Source organism: Nelumbo lutea, chromosome 3 (assembly GCF_056320005.1).
Source record: "Nelumbo lutea isolate HS-2025 chromosome 3, American lotus-T2T, whole genome shotgun sequence".
NCBI classification, from domain to species: domain Eukaryota; kingdom Viridiplantae; phylum Streptophyta; class Magnoliopsida; order Proteales; family Nelumbonaceae; genus Nelumbo; species Nelumbo lutea.
In genome coordinates, this window is record NC_142686.1 from 55,997,890 (window position 1) to 56,016,561 (window position 18,672).

Sequence of the window (18,672 nt, forward strand, 5' to 3'; positions counted from 1 at the left end):
GACGCTAAAAGTCCTGTATAAAGACAGTTAAAAGTGCCTCTGAAGTTCAATTTAGAGGCGCATTCGAACGCTTCTAAATGATTTTGTGGCAATTTTATGTGCCTTTAAAAGAAATCTAAGAAAAGGAAAAATATGTATGCTTTAATATTTAGAGGCACTTTTGGCTGCCTCTAAAAAGGTTCCAAATTTAAAAAAAAAAAACGTGCAATATATTGTGAATATTTCTATATAAAAACTCTAATTGATACACCTGTATGAAAATATATTCAATCAAAACATAAAACCTGTATGAAATATATATAAAATCCAAAAAGATACACCTCATCCATAAAATTCCAATTGACTTCCATCATCATTTTAAGAACAAAAAACAAAAAAAAAAAAAAAACACAACATTCAGTCCTCATTATATTCATTCTTCCTTTTGAGTAGACGACTTATTTTTTTAACAACCTACAAATCAAATATAGAGTAGTACAAATGAAATTCCTTTTAACATCTAAAAAAATGCTCTTTGTAGTCTTCATTCAATCCTTTCTTCCTCTACAACTTGCAAAAAAAAAGCAACAAAAAGAAAAAAAAAACAAAGTAAATAGGTACAATTTTTGTAAATTAATAGTCATTGACTATCTAATCACATATAGCAACAAAAAATGAAATAAAAATAATTATACGTAAATTTGTAATATTTACCAAAAACAAAAACCAAGCAATAGTATCTCCAACAGATATTCCAATTGTCTTATGATGTCCATGGGGTCTTATTAAAGGCTCCTCATGAATTATCGGTACCTTAACATATACCTTCCAAAAATCTTGACCCAATTCAGTATCTCCTACTTTTTTACATGGGTCTTTGCTTATAACAACTGCTTTGGACATAATTTCTTGCTTTCTTAAACTCTTCAAAAAAACCTTAATCATATCCTACAATCAAATTTTTTTATCAAATCCAAACTGTCAAAATAACATAAGCAAATAAATTTATTTTTCTTCAACTTAATTACTAGATGAGAAAACATACTTAATTGTAAGAGGTTCTTAGACATTTTAGATTTGTTTATGCAACAGAGGCTTTACTTGCTGAACATGGAAAGTACATTTCAGATTTTGGCATTTGCCATCCAGGTCTTTGGCAATGTGAGTCACATTTGCCAACAGAGGCTTTACAATATTGTATCATATTCTCCATGGGATTCTTCCTATTTCACCCAGTCCTTAGCTCCCCTGCAAGTGTTCTTTGGAAAAAGAAAAGCACCATCAATGATCACTTCATGATAACATCATACTCTTGTTTCCCCATACATCATCTATCTTATTTAAGGAATGGGTTTCTGTATATATTCGTCTATGTGAAACTCTTCCCCGTCCCCCCTGCCACCCTAAAGCTATTATCTTACAGGCTATTGAGATTTGTACATGAGCTAAGATCATCAGGAATTGGCCCTTCAAGATTGTTGTTAGCCACATTTCTGTTAGAAAATATTGCACTGGTAACTGAATTGAATGATATAAGACAACTGTATCCGATAGAAAAAATTCAAGAAGTTTAAGCAATTGTGTTGATCAAGACATACAGGTCAAACAGGTCAGTGAGCTTTCCAAGCTCAGGTGGAATTTTCCCTGTGAGCATGTTGTCATTCAGTTCCCTGCACATGCAAACAATAGAAAAAGATTATCATCCCAAATGCCTGGTAAAACATGATACCTAGTTTTACGAACAAGATTGAAAAGGTACAAGAATATTAGATAGTTAAAAGGAAAAATCAATCTCAGAGAAAGAAAAAAAAAGATTATGATGGAATAAACCAATGGAATAAATCAATCTCATTGCAAACCGAGGACGAGGAGTCGAGGCGGTATGGAAAGGTATACACAACCAATTTGGGCTCTAGATTTTTCACCAAAAATAGCTCGTGTGGGGTCCAGCTCGGAAAGCCAGTGGTCCAACTCATGAGAGGGCTGAAACACAACAGCTTCTGGCTTTCCAAGGTGGGCCCCTTATGATCATCCTATTTGTTGAAAAATCACTAGCCTCCTATTTCAGATTGGTCCGATGTACGGCTGTGAATATGATTTTGAATCTCATCGGCATATTCTCTGTGTTTCAAGTGAAGAATGTCAATCACCTTTTCTTAGATTGTTAGCCTCTTCTTTCATCAAATCATCAATCTTATGCAGTTGTATGAGAATCAACAAAATAAAATTATTACACAATTATAACATTTGTGCTCGGCAATACATAGCCAAATTAAGGAAGCAAATGAAGATGAATTAAAAGAGAGATTCTCATTATCACCCTACAAGAAAATAAACCTGTAGCTATGGGCAAAATCATAGCTATAAATCCACAAAATAGTAGCTACAGTCGCGGTGGCTATAGGTAATAGCTACGGATGCTATCGATGGTATCAGCCATAGCTAAAACTAACCTATAGCTAGGCTAAAGCCCAATTCAATAATTATATGTGAAGTTTTAACTACGGTTTTTTAGTCAACCGTGACTACAAATTTGACTCTATAGCTACAATTTGTTTTACAATCGCAGCTAAATATTGTTCTATAGGTACAGTTTGAAGTGCTCGAAGCTATAACATTTAGATCTGTAGCTACGGTTTGGAGATCACCGTAGCTAAAATATGAAGCTATCCCTACAATATACTTTGACCGTAGCTAAAATTAAAAAACTATAACCGCAGGCTAAGATTGTCGGTAGATAAAATAAGAACCTATAGCCACGGTTTAAGCAGTCTAACGAAAAAAACATGAATCATAACGAAAAAAACATGTATGGTTGATGACATTTTTTTCCTGTATCAAATAAAGGCACAACATATTCCATTCATAATAAAAGATGAAACTTGAATGCAAAATTCCAATAAAATATTTTATAATGAAAAATGAACTACATCTCAAAGTGTTTTAATACATCCATGTGTTTAAAATCTATTACAAATTCAAGGATTTTGAATACATGAAACTCAATCCCCCCCACCACACACACCAAAAAAAAAAAAAAAAACTTGGTGTGTAAAATTTGATCAAATTGGTGTTCAGCGGCACATGTGAAGTATCTCCTTTAGCATGTTTATCCTATAAGAAAATAATAGAATATAAGTTAGAAATCACATTTTTAGAGATATAAAATCATGTATAAAAATCTAATTATTAACAATGCAATATAAATTTACCAATTTCATTCCAAGCCTAATGTTTAAACAAATTAGAAGTACAAGAGATATATCAAGCTAAGCAGATTTAAAATGGTTGGGAATCAAACCAGCTGATACCCATTTTGTTAAAAGGGGTTTAGGATATGTGACCACAATGGATTTGAGAGTTTTGATGCTTTGTGTAGTTCAAGAATTCTTGTTGATTTCAAATGGAAGCCCGATTTGAAACTAGTTGAGCCCTAACTGGTTTGCATAGTTCATCTTCTTCAGACTTTGTCCTAGAATTGCTCCACAGTCATTCGTCTTAAGCAAATGGTAAAAAGCTTTCTGGGTTGTGGACAGGATAACCAGTGAGCCTAATAGGGGTCCATTGTATCTTCTTCCAAATTCTGTTATGTGGAAACATGATTTCATATTCCTATTGGACACCATTTGACTCTCTTAGTCTAGAAGTTATCCTCCATGGATCACACATCTACCTGAATTGGTTCATGTTTGTACCCCAAGAGGTTGAAGGCTTCAACACCACTTTTTTAATTAACAGAACAAATAGTCATAGTTCAATTAAAGAAGAAAAGCACGTATAAGACCATGTGATGGAAAGAACCAAACATGGTATGGATACAATAAATAAATTGATAAGTACATAATAAAGCTATGAAAAAATATTGGAACTAGTTAAACTGGTTGGAAGGTTCTCAGTTCAACTGCTGGTTTGACCTAAGCCAATGGGTTTTAAATATATTTCCGGTGGTTCACAATTCTAACCTGGAAAGGTTCCTGATTTGTATACTTTAAAGAATGTAAGAGCCAAGAAGACTCTATTAGATTAATTAAGAATGAAAAAGAAAATCTTGGATAAGAACAAGGAGATTAACTAAAGTGGATGAATTACTTACAGACTTGCTAAACGAGAACTACATTGGAGTAGAATAAGTTTACATAGTATCACCATGCTTCCTATAAGATTTTAAAGTGGGTCTCTTTGTAATTTAGATGTCAAATTGCTGACATGAATCCCCATAGCCATGTTTTCTATAGGCATGTTCCGTATGTGCAATAAATTTAAGCAAGGATATAATTAGACATTTACAGTTTAGCTCTCATTTGTTAAAATTACCATTCAAAATGATGAATTGGTGATGAGCGATCGTACAAATAAGTCCCCAAGAAGAATTAGTTATCATGCAATTAAGGTTCCTATAAACAAGAGGTTATATGTTAACCTCTTATAATTGTTTTCTACAACAAATGAGAAAATCTCAAAAAAAAATCAATCTGAATGAGAACCTAATCATAGAAACATCTGACTTCCACATGTTTTCTTCAGACTAGAACAACCAAGAGCCTTTAGATATGGAGGGGTATGATGCATACTGAAAAGTTGAAGCATCTTACTAATAATAAAGGTGTGCTACCAAGCTGTAAGCTCTTCCTCAATGACTTTATGCATTAGCATTTAACTTGTTCATAGAAGATAAATTATTTTTCTTATATTAAATTAAGGTGCAGAGAAATAAACCTATAAAAACCAAATTTTAATTAGCTTGCAAGACTATATATAGACACACACAAATTTCATTCTTGAATTAGATTTGAATCGTAGGAATGGATCAAAAAATGAATTCCATAATCAAAAATTCAAAATTCCTAGTTAGTTTTACCCATATGTGTCGGTAAAGACCATGGGAAATGGAAACTTATGCTCAAGAATGACTAGAGTTTCAGGTTATCTAACTAAAGAGTGGTATATTAATATATCCAATTAATTCATGTAGCGTGGCTAGTTAAAGTTGCATTCTCAACCATATCATCCTGCACAAGAACTTAATTGGGAGAATGTTGAGATTTAGAAGGGAATATGGGTTACCACTTGAAATAATGTCTGGCTAGCTATATAGAGGCAAGCACAACAAGATGAGCTTCCCCTAGAATAAGACAGCTTTGCAATTAATACTGTAGTTGGTGCATGAAAACTGAAGTCCTTATAAACTATATTTTTTTATGCCATATAAACTATATTTGATCCCATTTATTTAAAATCAAGTCATAAAACATCATGAATCATGTATGATCATTAAACCAAAGCCACATGAGAAGGAAAAAGGTTCCAAAAACTCATTATAGATATTCATTGATGATGATAAAGATGTTACATTAAATAAACTTCATTCATGTCTATAATACATAAACAGATAGAGAGTGTGATCCAAGAATTCTAATTTGGAACAAAGTGCTAGACAATTGACAGAGATATGCTCTTTATTAGACCCTAGTAGTGGTTAGTGAAAATGAATTATTCATAGTGAGCATCTGCAATAAGTTTAATCCTATTAACAATTTACTGAAAACAAAGTGAACACAGTAAAGCTACAGCTCATTGAACTAAGTCACTAAGTTGATTAGCAACAACCACCACCAACACCAAAACCTGCTCAACCCTTGAATCCAGCGCCACTAGTGGCACCAAAACCGGTACAAAATCAATCATGCCTAAATTCAAGTTCTGACATGGACATAGACATAGGAAACGACCCATAGGACTCGGAGGATGTCTATTTTTCTAGTTTTCACGAAATGCTAAAACGATTTAGTGTGAGAGATTTGTCCTACATAAGAAGACAATCATGCGAAGAGCTGTTCTCATGAGATGATTGTACTCGCCCAATATTTTATGAGAGAAGAGAGCTAATGATCTATTATTGGAAGGTCAAGACTGTTCTATAAATCCAGATAGAGAACATAAAAAGCCAAACTAGGCCAACACTTAAATCACTTTAAGTCAAATGTTTCATTGGTGTAATATACACTAGTCTAGTTTATGTTGGACTAGACATTTCAGAAAATGTAATTCTTTTATTAGATTTAAGGTTCAAAGAAGGTCATTACATTATTTGATCCAATGGTGAAATCTAGGCCTGACAAGCATGAGAACATGAGTAGTAAATATGGTGATTCAAATTCTTCAAAAGGTATCCATTGTCAGTTAGCACTGTCAAGAAGAAGCAACAATCACACAGCATTATAAGGATGTTAGGGGAATCAATCCAAAAGGAAACAAAAACCCTTAAGATATAGACACAAAGATGAATCCTACAAAGCCTCCAATGCCCTTACCCTTGGTCAAATGATTTTGCCTAGCCAGCTCATTCCTATGAGTGATTAAGCTTATAAACAAACCAAAGTTCAAGGGAAAACCAAAACCCTAAAATAAGTTATGGAAATTTGAGTTAAATTGTTGAAGAAACTTAAAAAAGAGGAAAACTAATTAAAATGAAAATCAAAAACCAAGGTTTTAGATTTTCTCTATCATTAAATAATTTAAAACTTTGCATCTTTAAAGGGAATATGAGGAGAACATTTAAAATGGGTTTTCTAGTAATAAAACTATTTCATTCAAAAAGAGAAAGAAATGGGCAAAGAAATAAAAAAGAGAGGGTGAGACGAATTAGAGTGCAAAGGAGGTACTAGAGTTTTAGCAGCAAACTTTTTCGACAAAGATGAATAAAGAATTTTATGTTACAGTGTCCTTTTAGAGAGGGGCATAAGCTAGGAAGAGTGGGACACTGGAGTGTGAAGAAAATCCATCACTATTGTTGCAGATTTCAAGGAGTGCCAGACATGGGTAGAAGTGAATAATCCAATGAAGCCATAAATTTCCATTGGCACACATAATCCATGTCAAGCTCAATTTGAACCTAAATCTGAAATTCAAAAGCCAAATTTTAAAATGTACAAATTGAAACTTTTATTGGAAATAATGCAAAATATGAGGTAACCCGTTTCCCCTTAACATTAACTAACAAAAATTAGATGTTGACTTAGTAACTTATACATACCAAAGCTGGTCTACCATTAACAAAAAGAATACCCCCTTCAACATTGAATCCTATTGGGAAGAAACTCCATTGAAAAAAGGATGTAAATTTTCTAGCTGGAAACAAAAATTAATCATAAGCCAATTATATATATATAAAAGGAGGAATTAGAAGATCATACATTTAAACCCTCTAATATTTTGGAAAGATAGAACAAACAAAAAAAAGGTACATCAACAATTTAGATTAACCACAAGCATGAGTTCAAAGAAAAATTCATGAGAGTATTTAATCTATTAGGCAGAATAGACCAAGAAGTAGGTACAACTTCTGAATCTCAACCCCACATGTTGGACAAGTTTGAATTTTCAAAATATAAGGAGTCCCGAAGCTTTAACCTAAATGTTAAATGAAGCTCATTCAATTGCATACATAGATGGAGAGAAGATGGCCACACGATCCTGTTATTGGGAACAAAATGAGGAGTTTTCCCATCAAGAAACTATTTACCCTTATTAAGAAAACTCACCTTCACTATTTCTGCATTCTCTTTGCCGTTCGGAACATTGGGAACAACATTCTCCTTGTTGGAAGTGGCACTTTCTTTCAGAGGTATTGCCATATTCTTGTTCATCTAAAGTCAGAGAACCCTGCCATTGCTACAGTCCCCTTCGTTGCTGCTCCATTTGTATAAAGATTGAGAGAATCAACATAGAGTGAGTTGATTTCATTTGAAATCTTTGTGGTTGAATTTCAAATTTTGGACCGCCTTTATCTTGATAGTTTCTAGTTTTGAGCATTGTAAAATGGCGAAGGAGAACAGAATAAGGGTTTTTTTCGACAAGAGGAAAGAGAGTTATACACACAAGAATAAGAAGAAAAGAAATGGATTCAATGACTGAGAACAAGAGCCTAAATTGGTTCTTTGAACCCACGCGGGAGAGTTGCCCGCGCCTTTTCTAAAGCTTTTTAATCACAATGTCAGGGTTCAAATCGGAGTGTGCCATGTGGCACAATTACGGAGGCCTATGCAAATTCACATCTGGGCCTCACATAAAGATCAATAACCACAGACAACTAAATTCGTGGCTATAGCTATAAATAGCTTTTAGCCACGAAAAAAATGCATTTTGATACGCACAAAAACCGTAGCTATAGGTCACTTAAACTTATAATGACGGGTACCTAAAACCGTGGTTATAGATAGCTATTAGCTACGGACAAACAACTTTTAACCATGGACAAAATGCCCATAACTAAAGCTCAATTGTTAGCCACGGTTAGAAGAATATTCGTGACTATATCTTAATTTTTAGTTACGGTTTTCATGTCCGTAGCTAAAGCACAGTAGCTATAGCCCCATTTTGTTATAGTGTCAAGATCCCCTCTGACCTTCTGATGATAGTTTTCCATGTAAGGTTGATGCTATAGTATTGGTTTTAGCTCTCTGAGAATCAATAGTATCCTCCAAGCATTTCATCAAACTTAGTGTAGATGAATGGCGTAAAGCAAGTGCTTCTTCAACATATTTGATAATATCATTAGTTCCATTCATTTCCACTGGACCTGCTTCTAGAAGTCTACAAAGAAACATCTCCTCCCATGGACATGATGGAATTGAACCTAGAAAACAAAAGCACTGACAGTCAATTAATATTATTTGCTTGAAATGAACTACATGCTCAACTCAGGTAATTGCCTCTATGTTTTTTTCTATTACTGTTCCATGTTTAACTTAGTCCTTTTCACATACAGATTTCCAAGGTTTTAAATTTTGCAACGTATCAGCTGATACGGGCCGATACATATCATTTTGGAAGAGTTTCGGTATACAGAACATGTACAATTTGATTGTTTCGTATTTTTTCGTCCGTATCAGCTTCGTATCGGATCGCTTCGGATATGTATCAGCCGATACAACCCGAAAACGCACTGATACATGCCCGAAATGGGCCAATATGCATTATGTATCAGCTGAATTTAATTTCCCTCACCCTTTTAAATTTAAATTCAATTTATCTCTTCTCTCCTCTCTCATTAATATCAATTTTAATTAAGCCTTAAAGTTTGAGACATCAATAAATGCTAATATAATTTAATTAAATGCTCATTTAAGTTACCTTTAATTATAACATTTAATATGTCATTAAATGTTATTTAAGTGAAATAACTTGTTAAAAATCACAAACCAAAGATAACAAGTTTCAAACTCAAGTCATTTGGTTACAACAATAATTAATTAACCATTATGCCAACCTTAATTACTTTTAGAACAACATGTTTTTTTATACTTAAAGTAATCTTTCTTGCCTTGGTGGATGTTTCTCAACAATTGCTATAAATTTGATTATTAATATTTATATAATAATAAGATGAATACAAGTTATATTTACTTATTAAAAATTAAGGTATATATTAAATTGTATACATAATAAATATTATCTAAATCTATATACAATACATATTAACTAATAAATGACTTCAAAAAAAATATTAATTAATAAATACTAGTATATATATACACACATTTTAGTTCTTCTATTATTTTTCAATGGTTACTAATTATATCCTGATACTTTAATAAATCATTAAAGAATGGTTTTATGTTTAAATAAATTAATTATACTCACATAAAACCTATTTTTATTATTGTTCATATTTTTAAGGATTTTTTTTTGGATTTTCTAGTGTATCAATGCACATCTTGATTTTTCGTCCATATATATACATTTCCAAAGCGTACTTTGATACGTCTCTTAAAATTACCTTTCTGAAACACCTTGCGGATTTCCAAAACTGGTAGTTCAACTGATAGCTACCATCTGATGTAACCGTTTTCGGCCACGTACCAATGTTTTGTGATGTAAAACTTTTTGGCAAAGTACCTCGTTATTCGACCCGGTGGTGGCGTGCCTTAGTGACGAGCTATTTGGTGGCGAACTCCCTCGGGGAGAACTGCTTGGTGACTAACTGCTTGGTGGCGAACTGCCTTGGTGGCGAACTGCCTGGGGGCGAACTGCCTTGGTGGCGAACTCCCTAGTGGCGAACTGCTTGAGGGCGAACTGCCTTGGTGGCGAACTGCCTAGTGGCAAACTGCCTAGGGGCGAACTGCTTGGTGGCGAACTGCCTGGGGGCGAACTGCCTTGGTTGTGAACTGCCTGGTGGCGAACTGCCTTGGTGGCGAACTGCCTATTTGTAGACTATGCCTCTACATATATTTGTATTTGTACTCTTTCTAGACTATGCCTTAACGAAACTTTATGTTTAATGATTTATGCACCTATTTACAACTTAATGCGTATATCTGGGTGATTTAAGTTTATTACTCGATTATTCTTTTCCTATAGTCTCTTTTTTGCTAATACCAAACAAAAGAGCAAGAAGTGTGTGCCATTACTACGAAAAATGATAAGCTAGTATGTGTCATTACTATGGATAATGTGAAAAATGATATCATCTGCTAGTATGTGTGATTGATATGGATAATGATATCATCTAAACAAAAATGGCGGAAATATTTGAAACAAGGGGATGCATCATTTACATGAAACAAGGGGAGATAACAAAATAGTATTGTCAACGTTCTTATCTTGTGCTGATTATTTCCCTACTATTGCATCTATGTGATTATATCCATATTGTATAGCATAATGACAGAGGGGAGTTAAATCTATACTCTCTATGAGAAGCTTTTAAATGTTATTATTTTTTAATCAATGGTTTTTCATCATCAAAAAAGGAAAAATTGTTGACCCTATATGTTTTGATGATTACAAACTCATTGAGAATGCTAACATTTATGTAAAGATTTTGTAGTTGTATTAAGTGTTTCCTAAGTTTGAGCTGAAGAAAAATTATTGAGATCACTAATGGTTCAAGACAAAGAGGAGTAGGTTGTATCAAATGATAGGACAAATTATTTTCCAAGATTCACAGTTGACCTACGTTGGTATAACCAAAACCTTAGAGACCATGGTTAAATGACTAGGCTTTCCCTAAATTGTGTACTTAGCATAACTATGAAATTTCTAAGTGATGAGGCTTATGAGGTCGACTCCCAAATCTAATGAGTCGCTTACACAAAATTTCTAAAGTGGACATAATTATTAGTGTTATTGAGTAGTTGACTACCAATGACAGTCAAGTCTGGTATTCGACCATGTCTATTAGTCAAAGCATATTGATCTAAGTAGTTAACTAACAAGGGTATTCTTCTTCTTTTTCTTCTCCCGCTGCCGTCATAATTGACTCTTTTCCATACCACCACCATCTCTCTCTCTCTCCTTTATTTCCTACTCCCTTTTTTCGCTTTCCCTCCTCTCTTCCTCGCATTGATGTTGCATTGAACATGGAAACAAGTTCAGTTATGGGATACATATTTATTTATTTATTTATTATCTTTGTGTTTATCCAATATATGGTTATGTCTATAATTTTCTTTTCTACAACTATAAGTACTCACGGGATAAATGACTCAGCAAACATGCAACGCTAGATACTTAAAATAAGTATAAGTGGTTTGAGAAAAGACCTTCTAAACACTAATAAATACTCAAAAATAAGAACTTATAAAATAATTACTTATTTTCCAAACATACCCTACAAATTTTAATAATGTTAAAAATGTGAATTTTGGCATCTCTCTTTATTATTAGTTCACAATTTTTGTTGTTCAATGCAATTTCTACACCATTGCATTTGCCTACACTCATACCTATAAAATATATGCATGTATGGTATCCATAATAATTGTACATACAAATATGAGGGCATTTTATGTTCAGATTAGTCAGGTTTCCCAATACCTCAACCCTAATCCTAGCCCAAACTTCAACCTAATGACCCAACCTAGGTTTGGGCTAACACAACCTAAGTTTCAGCTCTACTCCTTATGGATGTCCAGTTGATTTCATGCATTAGTACATATTTAACTTGGCATTTTCTTGGACGGGGAAAACGAAATCATTCCAATAGCCTATCAAAGTATCTTCATCAACTAAGCCCTATTCAAAGAGTTTCTTTTGGTAATAACAAACCCCCAAACAAACCTCCATAAAAATAGCTTATAAATTTTTAGACCACGTTTGGTTTAATTCTAATTCTTACTTAAGATGAAATTCTAAAATAGATGGGCAAAAATAGGCTGAATGAGAAAATATTGCTATGAATTAAACACTTTTTTTTTTCTTAAAAAATGAATTAGAAAGTGTTTACCACTTGGCATAGATGTTTTGTAAAGGTACTTTCATAAAAGTGTTTTTTATAAAAGTATTTTTGTAAAAGTGCTTTTATTAGAGTACTTCCATAAAAGTACTTTCATAAAATACTTTCATAAAAATGCTTTTATAAAAGTACTTTCGTAAAAAGTACTTTTATAAAAATACTTTCACAAAAGTGCTTTAGTAAAGTACTTTTGTAAAAATACTTTCGAAAAGTGCTTTTATAAAAGTACTTTCATAAAAGTGCTTCCATAAAAGTGTTTTCATAAAAGTACCTTCATGAAAGTGCTTTAGTAAGTATTTTTATAAAAGTGATTTCATGTAAAAGTACATTTATAAAAGTGCTTCTATAAAAGTACTTTTATAAAAGTGCTTTCACAAAAATAAACATCTATGGCAACAGTTTCGTAAGCAAAGTCTCCCCAAAGAATGAAAATGAGCAAGATTGTACATAATTATTTCCCATGAGTGCAGCTTCTGTCAAGGCAAGTCGGTGCTCACATCATTCTAACAGTCCCTTGCAACCTTGCATTGGGAATATCTCCCATCAAATAAATCATACAAGTATGGAAATATTCCCAACATAAGGTTGTAAAGGCTGTTAGAACCGGCTATGCTCTAACCGAAGCCAGACTCATTTTTCATGTTGCGATCTTCTCTATCTAATGAATGGGGAGTCCGCTTTGAAATCGTCCGCCCTGCACCCACCCCCCGAGTATATGCTTCAACAGGAATCACACAAGGGTAGATTGATACAATAGAAACCTCTGGTAAAATGTCCGCCTGTAACCCAGCAGATAAAGTACATTACATAGTCCGTTTTAGGGATTGGCAACTTACCCATTTAATGACTTTGGCACTGGACGTTCCCGAAATGGGTACTATCGGGTCAGGTGAATTCAATAGTAGACGTATGTTGTCATTCCAGCTCTCCTTCTCCTTTCAGGGCCTATCCAAAAGAGAATCCAGTACCTCTTGGTCATGAATATCTGAATAGGATGAACCGGCCCCCGTGGATTATTCAGTTTTTGTGTTATGGGGCTGATTTTTCATTCTAAAAAAATGTGGTCATGAAAGAATTTTGTAACCAAACATTCTAATGTTATTCATTATTGCTCATTATTGCCTAGAATGAGCAAGAATTAAAAAAAAATGAGGCCAGAATAATGAACCAAATATGGCTTTAGCATTCTTTGTGGAAATGATAGAAAAATGATAGGCCATATGTTCCCTTTTTTTTGTCCTTTGAGAGGGACAATCTTTGCCTGCCTATGGGCTTTTACTCTTGAAGGGATATTATTCTTCTCAAATCATCCAATGTGTTCTTGATTTGAATTTACTTTTGTTGTAGCAAGTTGGGCATAAGAGGTGTAAACCATATTCCAAAATTTGAGTTTGAATTCAAGATTTGACATAATCGAATCGAATTTGAATTATTTGAATACCATCGGCGGTCAAATTCGAATGAAGCATCTTTACAGATTAAATAATTGAATCGAATTTGGATAGGAGACAATCCGATTCGATAATATATATTATATGTATATATCCATATATATATTAATATATTAATTTGTTGGAGTACAATGATGATGACTTTTGGAAAAATTTCTTTTATAATATTATTTTAATAATAAAGAATTGAATGAAGATAGAGAGGCTATGATGATTTTTGGCCAAATAAAATAATATTTTAATGCTTATTATATTTTAATAATAAAATAATTGAACTGATGCAGATGTTATGATGATTTTTGGAACAAATAAAGTAATATTTTAATATTTTTTATCAAAAGGCCTACATCTTATTAATTATTTTGTACTTTTCATTTCAATCACTTTTGATTTATTATTCATCTTTCTTCTTCCTCGGTTCTTACTTTACAACATTTTTCTTCTTTTCTTTTGGTCCATTGTAACTTGTAAGTTTTAATGTTAATCTCCCTTTCTTCATTCCTTGTTTTTCATTTTTTACATATAAGTGTTTTTTTATTCTTTGTTTCTTTTGGTCCATTGAACTGACACTTGTTATAACAACATCAAATAGATGGCTATGATTCAAAAAAATAATAATAATTTGTTTTTTCTTTATTTTTTGAATATTAGATCGCTAAGAAATGAAAAAAAAAACTTCCAACCAGGTTAGTATTAAAAATGTATTTAGAATTCGAATCAAATTCGAATATTCGATTATTTAGGCAAATTTGAATATGCATCTATTTAATCGGTTTCCAATTCAAACCAAGCCTGATTCTCGATTCGAATTCGCTCCATTTACACCCCTGGTCCAAAGTGGCCCCCGCTCATTGTTATCCGGGTTCGGCGCGGAGTTCGACCCGACACCTACATCCCGACTCAGTTCTCATAACTCGCAAGTATTGCTCTTAACAGATGACAGACACTCGAGTCGAGAAGTCCCCCAACGACGAGCAAACCACCGCCCATTACCTCTAACTCTATCATGCGCGGGAGAGACATCAAACCAGACCCACGCTGTATCCACGCCTACACCATCAAAAGATTCAAAACTGCCAACGGTGATCCCTCGCTCTACAACAGTCTCATCACTCTATACTCCAAATCAGACCTCCCATCCGACGCTCTGCGTCTCTTCCATCTGATCGAATCACCCAACGTCGTCTCATGGACGGCCTCGATTTCTGCGCATGGAAACACCCTATGCTCCCTTCAGCACTTCATATCCATGCTTCGTTGTCCTGTCCTACCCAACCAGAGGACTTTAGCTGCCCTCCTCAAAACGTGCGCTTCCCTCCCTTGCCTTCCCTTCGGCCTCCAACTACATTCCCTCTCTCTCAAACTCTCCCTCTCTCACCTCCCATTTGCCGGATCTGCTCTCGTCCACCTCTATTCGAAATGCCGGCTTCCTGCGGATGCTAGAAAAGTGTTCGACAGAATTCCCCAAAGAGATGAAGTCTGTTATTCTGCAATCATTGTGGGCCTCGCGCAGAATTCTCGATGCATCGATGCGTTATCCGTCTTCTCTGACATGAAATCTGCAGGCGTTGTGTCTACTATGTATAGCGTATCTGGTGCACTTCGTGCGGCCGCAGAGGCTGCCGCGCTTGAACAATGTAGAATAATTCACGCTCATGCGGTTGTTACTGGCCTTGATTTGAATCTTGTTGTTGGGACTTCTTTGATTGATGGGTATGGAAAATCGGGTCTTGTTATGGATGCACAGCGAGTCTTTGACGGAATGCTGCCCGATGCGAACATCGTCTTATGGAATGCAATGATGGCTGGTTATGCACAGCAGGGGGACAAGAAGTCGGTGCTTGAGCTATTTAACGGGATGAAGGATCAGGGTCTTGTTGCTGACGAATATAGCTTCCTTGCGATCCTAACTGCGTGCTGCAATGTGGGGTCGGTGCTCGAGGCACAACAGTGGATTAGTTGCATGAAGTCAGATTACGGGGTGGAACCAGGACTCGAGCATTATACATGTGTGGTTGGTGCAATGGCTCGAGCAGGCCAGCTAGAGGATGCCGAGCGCCTGGCCATGACCATGCCATTCAAGCCTGATGCTGCAGTTTGGCGAGCCCTGCTTTCAGCCTGTGCGGTCCATGGTGCAGTTGACATGGCTTGGACCATGGGACGGCGACTCTTGGAGCACGACCCACGAGATGACTCTGCATATGTGATTCTTGCAAATGTCCATGCAACTGCGGGAAGGTGGGCTGAGGTAGCTGAAGTGTGGAAGTTGATGAAAGATAGAAGGGTGAGGAAGGAGGGTGGTCGGAGCTGGATTGAGGTTCGTGGGGAAGTTCATGTGTTTTTATCAGGTGACAGGAGGCATGAGAGAACAGCAGAGATTTACGCCAAACTGGCAGAACTGATGGAGGAGATTAGGAAATTGGGGTATGTGGAGGTTTCGGATGCAATGTTGCACGAGGTGGAAGCAGCAGAGAAGAGGGCGGCACTCTGGTATCACAGTGAAAAGTTGGCTGTGGCGTTTGGGTTGGTGGTTGGGGCGGCACCACCGGGGAAGGCCCTGAGGGTGGTGAAAAATCTCAGGATTTGCAGGGACTGTCACGTAGCTTTCAAGTATATGAGTAAGGTGATAGATAGGGAGATTGTTGTGAGAGATGTCAACAGATATCATAGGTTCTTGCAGGGGAGTTGTACATGTGGAGATTATTGGTAATTTGAAGTGGTTATTTACGAAGTTTTAATCACATGAAGGAAATATCACTGCTTTAGTTCTTTAACCTGAACAGATTCTTCCATTTCTAAAGTGCTCATATATATTACATCAACAAAGCACACATAATGGGATTTACAGAGATGGAAATTGGTTTCCATTTTAGTGATTTTGATTTCTGAAATAGACATTGAAATCAACTATACCGGGGAATACCAAGGCTCTATTTAGGAGGGGTGCAAACACTAGTTGGGGACATATATTCACTTTTGTTCAATTTTGCAGGTGTGGATAGAATGCATTGTGTATTGAAAATGACAGCAAAAATGGATAAAAATTTCCAAGACATGTTTGTATTCAAATTGAGAGCAAAGTTTGCATCCAAAATATTGATGCAAACTTTTGCACTCAAATTTGGTCAATGTAAAACAGTGAATTCCAGCCTTGGAATTGGTGTTTATACCCATCACAACTAAGACACAGATGGGTGTTACAACACCCAAAGAACAGGGAAATTCTAATATTCTACAATTTACCCTTTCTTAGATGATGACGATGATGATGAATTTTCCCTCTACATTTTCTTTTTTTAGGTTTTGTTTGATATAAAGTATAAACAAAGTTCAAAGTATCATGTTATCGATTCACAAAATTTGCATATGGAGAGTATTTAAACTTTTTTTTTTTGGTTTGGTAATTACTAATTTGTCAGTAGGCATGTAATATCAGTTATTAATATTGAAATCACCTAACCCTTCGTAGTTAGAGGTATCGATGACCCTGAAAACCAATATGTATTAGGCCAACCGCCAAGCTACGTTTTAACAGGTCTATTGGAAATTTGAGCTACCTGGGTTCCGGACAGGCCCACACTCACATACCAGCCCAGCTCTGATAATATATGCCCCGACCTGCTTCTATACCACTATTCCAGAGTGGGCTGTGTTCATCTAGGCTTTGCCCAGATGGGTTATTAAGGTTAACAGTATTGCGAATTAAAGGTGCCAACTGGCTCAATTGGCAAGGTGAGTAGGTGACCACCTCTTGTAAGAGCTCATCAACCTCAACATAACATGCAAAGATAAAACAAAAACTGAAAGTGAGTTAAAAATTCTTTATCAGCAAAACCTTGAAAGAGACCAGGGAAAGAAAAGGCTGAAGTGGAGAATCAGGCATTCAGGCACTAAGCTTTGCTCCAAAAGAGGTAGGTTATGCAAATGGTAGTATGTAATGGTGGAAGAACCCTGTTAAAAAAATGTCTGCAAAAAGATTAAAAAAAAAAAAAAGTTCTCAACATAGACGTTTTGAACAAGGCATTGCATAACTCCGATCACCTATATTGAGTCATAATATCAAGGTAAATTGTCATCAGCTATGAAAAACGCGTTAAAGAACACAGCAGATTGCAGTTTCAACACCAGGAAAATCATCCACCAAAACCCAATCAGCCTAATTATGATGCAATAGTTGGTCTGCTTCACAATTTTGACAAATGCATTGGCTCTAGTTTAGTCATTTTCTCTGTTACTCAACAAAATGATAAATCATTTTCCCTGTTTCCCTGGAAATTTTGCTACATCAAATAAGAAAAATATCGGCAACATATCACTCCAAAGAAAATAAAGAAGGCAGTGAGAATCTTTGCTCAATTAAAGTAAGAACTGGACAAGGCAAGAGATTCCAGCACTATTTGAAGATCTATTATTTTGCCCTCGTATAATATCTAGAGGAAAAATGCAGCAAGCTTGAGATTGACTGTATTATGGTTGATTTTGGAAAGATAGGAAAGCTAGAGTCCGCAGTGGAACAGAGCAGACACCTGAAAACCTAATACATCATATAAATACTAGGGTAGCTCACCGGGTCCACAGTAGAAAGGAGTTCAGAGATTTCAATCCAGATGATATAGTTAAAATGTGGTAATGTGCACCTTCCTCTTCCATATCCGAGTATATTGTTCCTTAGATTTGGTCTCCTCTACCCCAAGGAGTAACAAAGCTTAACTTTGACCACTGCTCATTGGAAAATATGGGGCAATCAGCAGTTGGAGCCATATTCAAGAGTCATGAGGGAGAAATCCTAGCAGCTCTCAGTTAGCTTTGGAGATTCAATTCGAGCAGAGTTGCCATCCCTACTCCATGCAAAGGCATGCAACTGATACAATCTTAACGTTCACGCAGACAGGGGGTAGAGCAGACTCATTGGCAGTAGAGTTGGCTTGATGAATGGTGGGGAAAGGCTGTTTTCTTTTTCGTCATTGTATCAAGGAAGCTAGATAATTGGCATAGTTGTCAAGACAT

The 18,672-nt window shown here is 35.4% G+C and overlaps 1 long non-coding RNA gene and 1 pseudogene across 2 annotated transcripts; one reads left to right on the forward strand and one right to left on the reverse strand.

The window, feature by feature from the left end:
• Nucleotides 1-2,861: 2,861 nt before the first annotated feature.
• Nucleotides 2,862-7,997, reverse strand: LOC148865096 (uncharacterized). Its single transcript, XR_016110421.1, has 2 exons — nt 7,521-7,997; nt 2,862-3,093 (listed from the first exon to the last, which is right to left on the reverse strand). It is a non-coding gene; the product is annotated as an uncharacterized LOC148865096 (long non-coding RNA).
• Nucleotides 7,998-14,493: 6,496 nt separating this feature from the next.
• Nucleotides 14,494-16,811, forward strand: LOC148865097 (putative pentatricopeptide repeat-containing protein At5g52630 pseudogene; annotated as a pseudogene). The gene has a single exon (XR_016110107.1). The product of XR_016110107.1 is annotated as a putative pentatricopeptide repeat-containing protein At5g52630 pseudogene (transcript).
• The last annotated feature ends 1,861 nt before the right edge of the window (nt 16,812-18,672 follow it).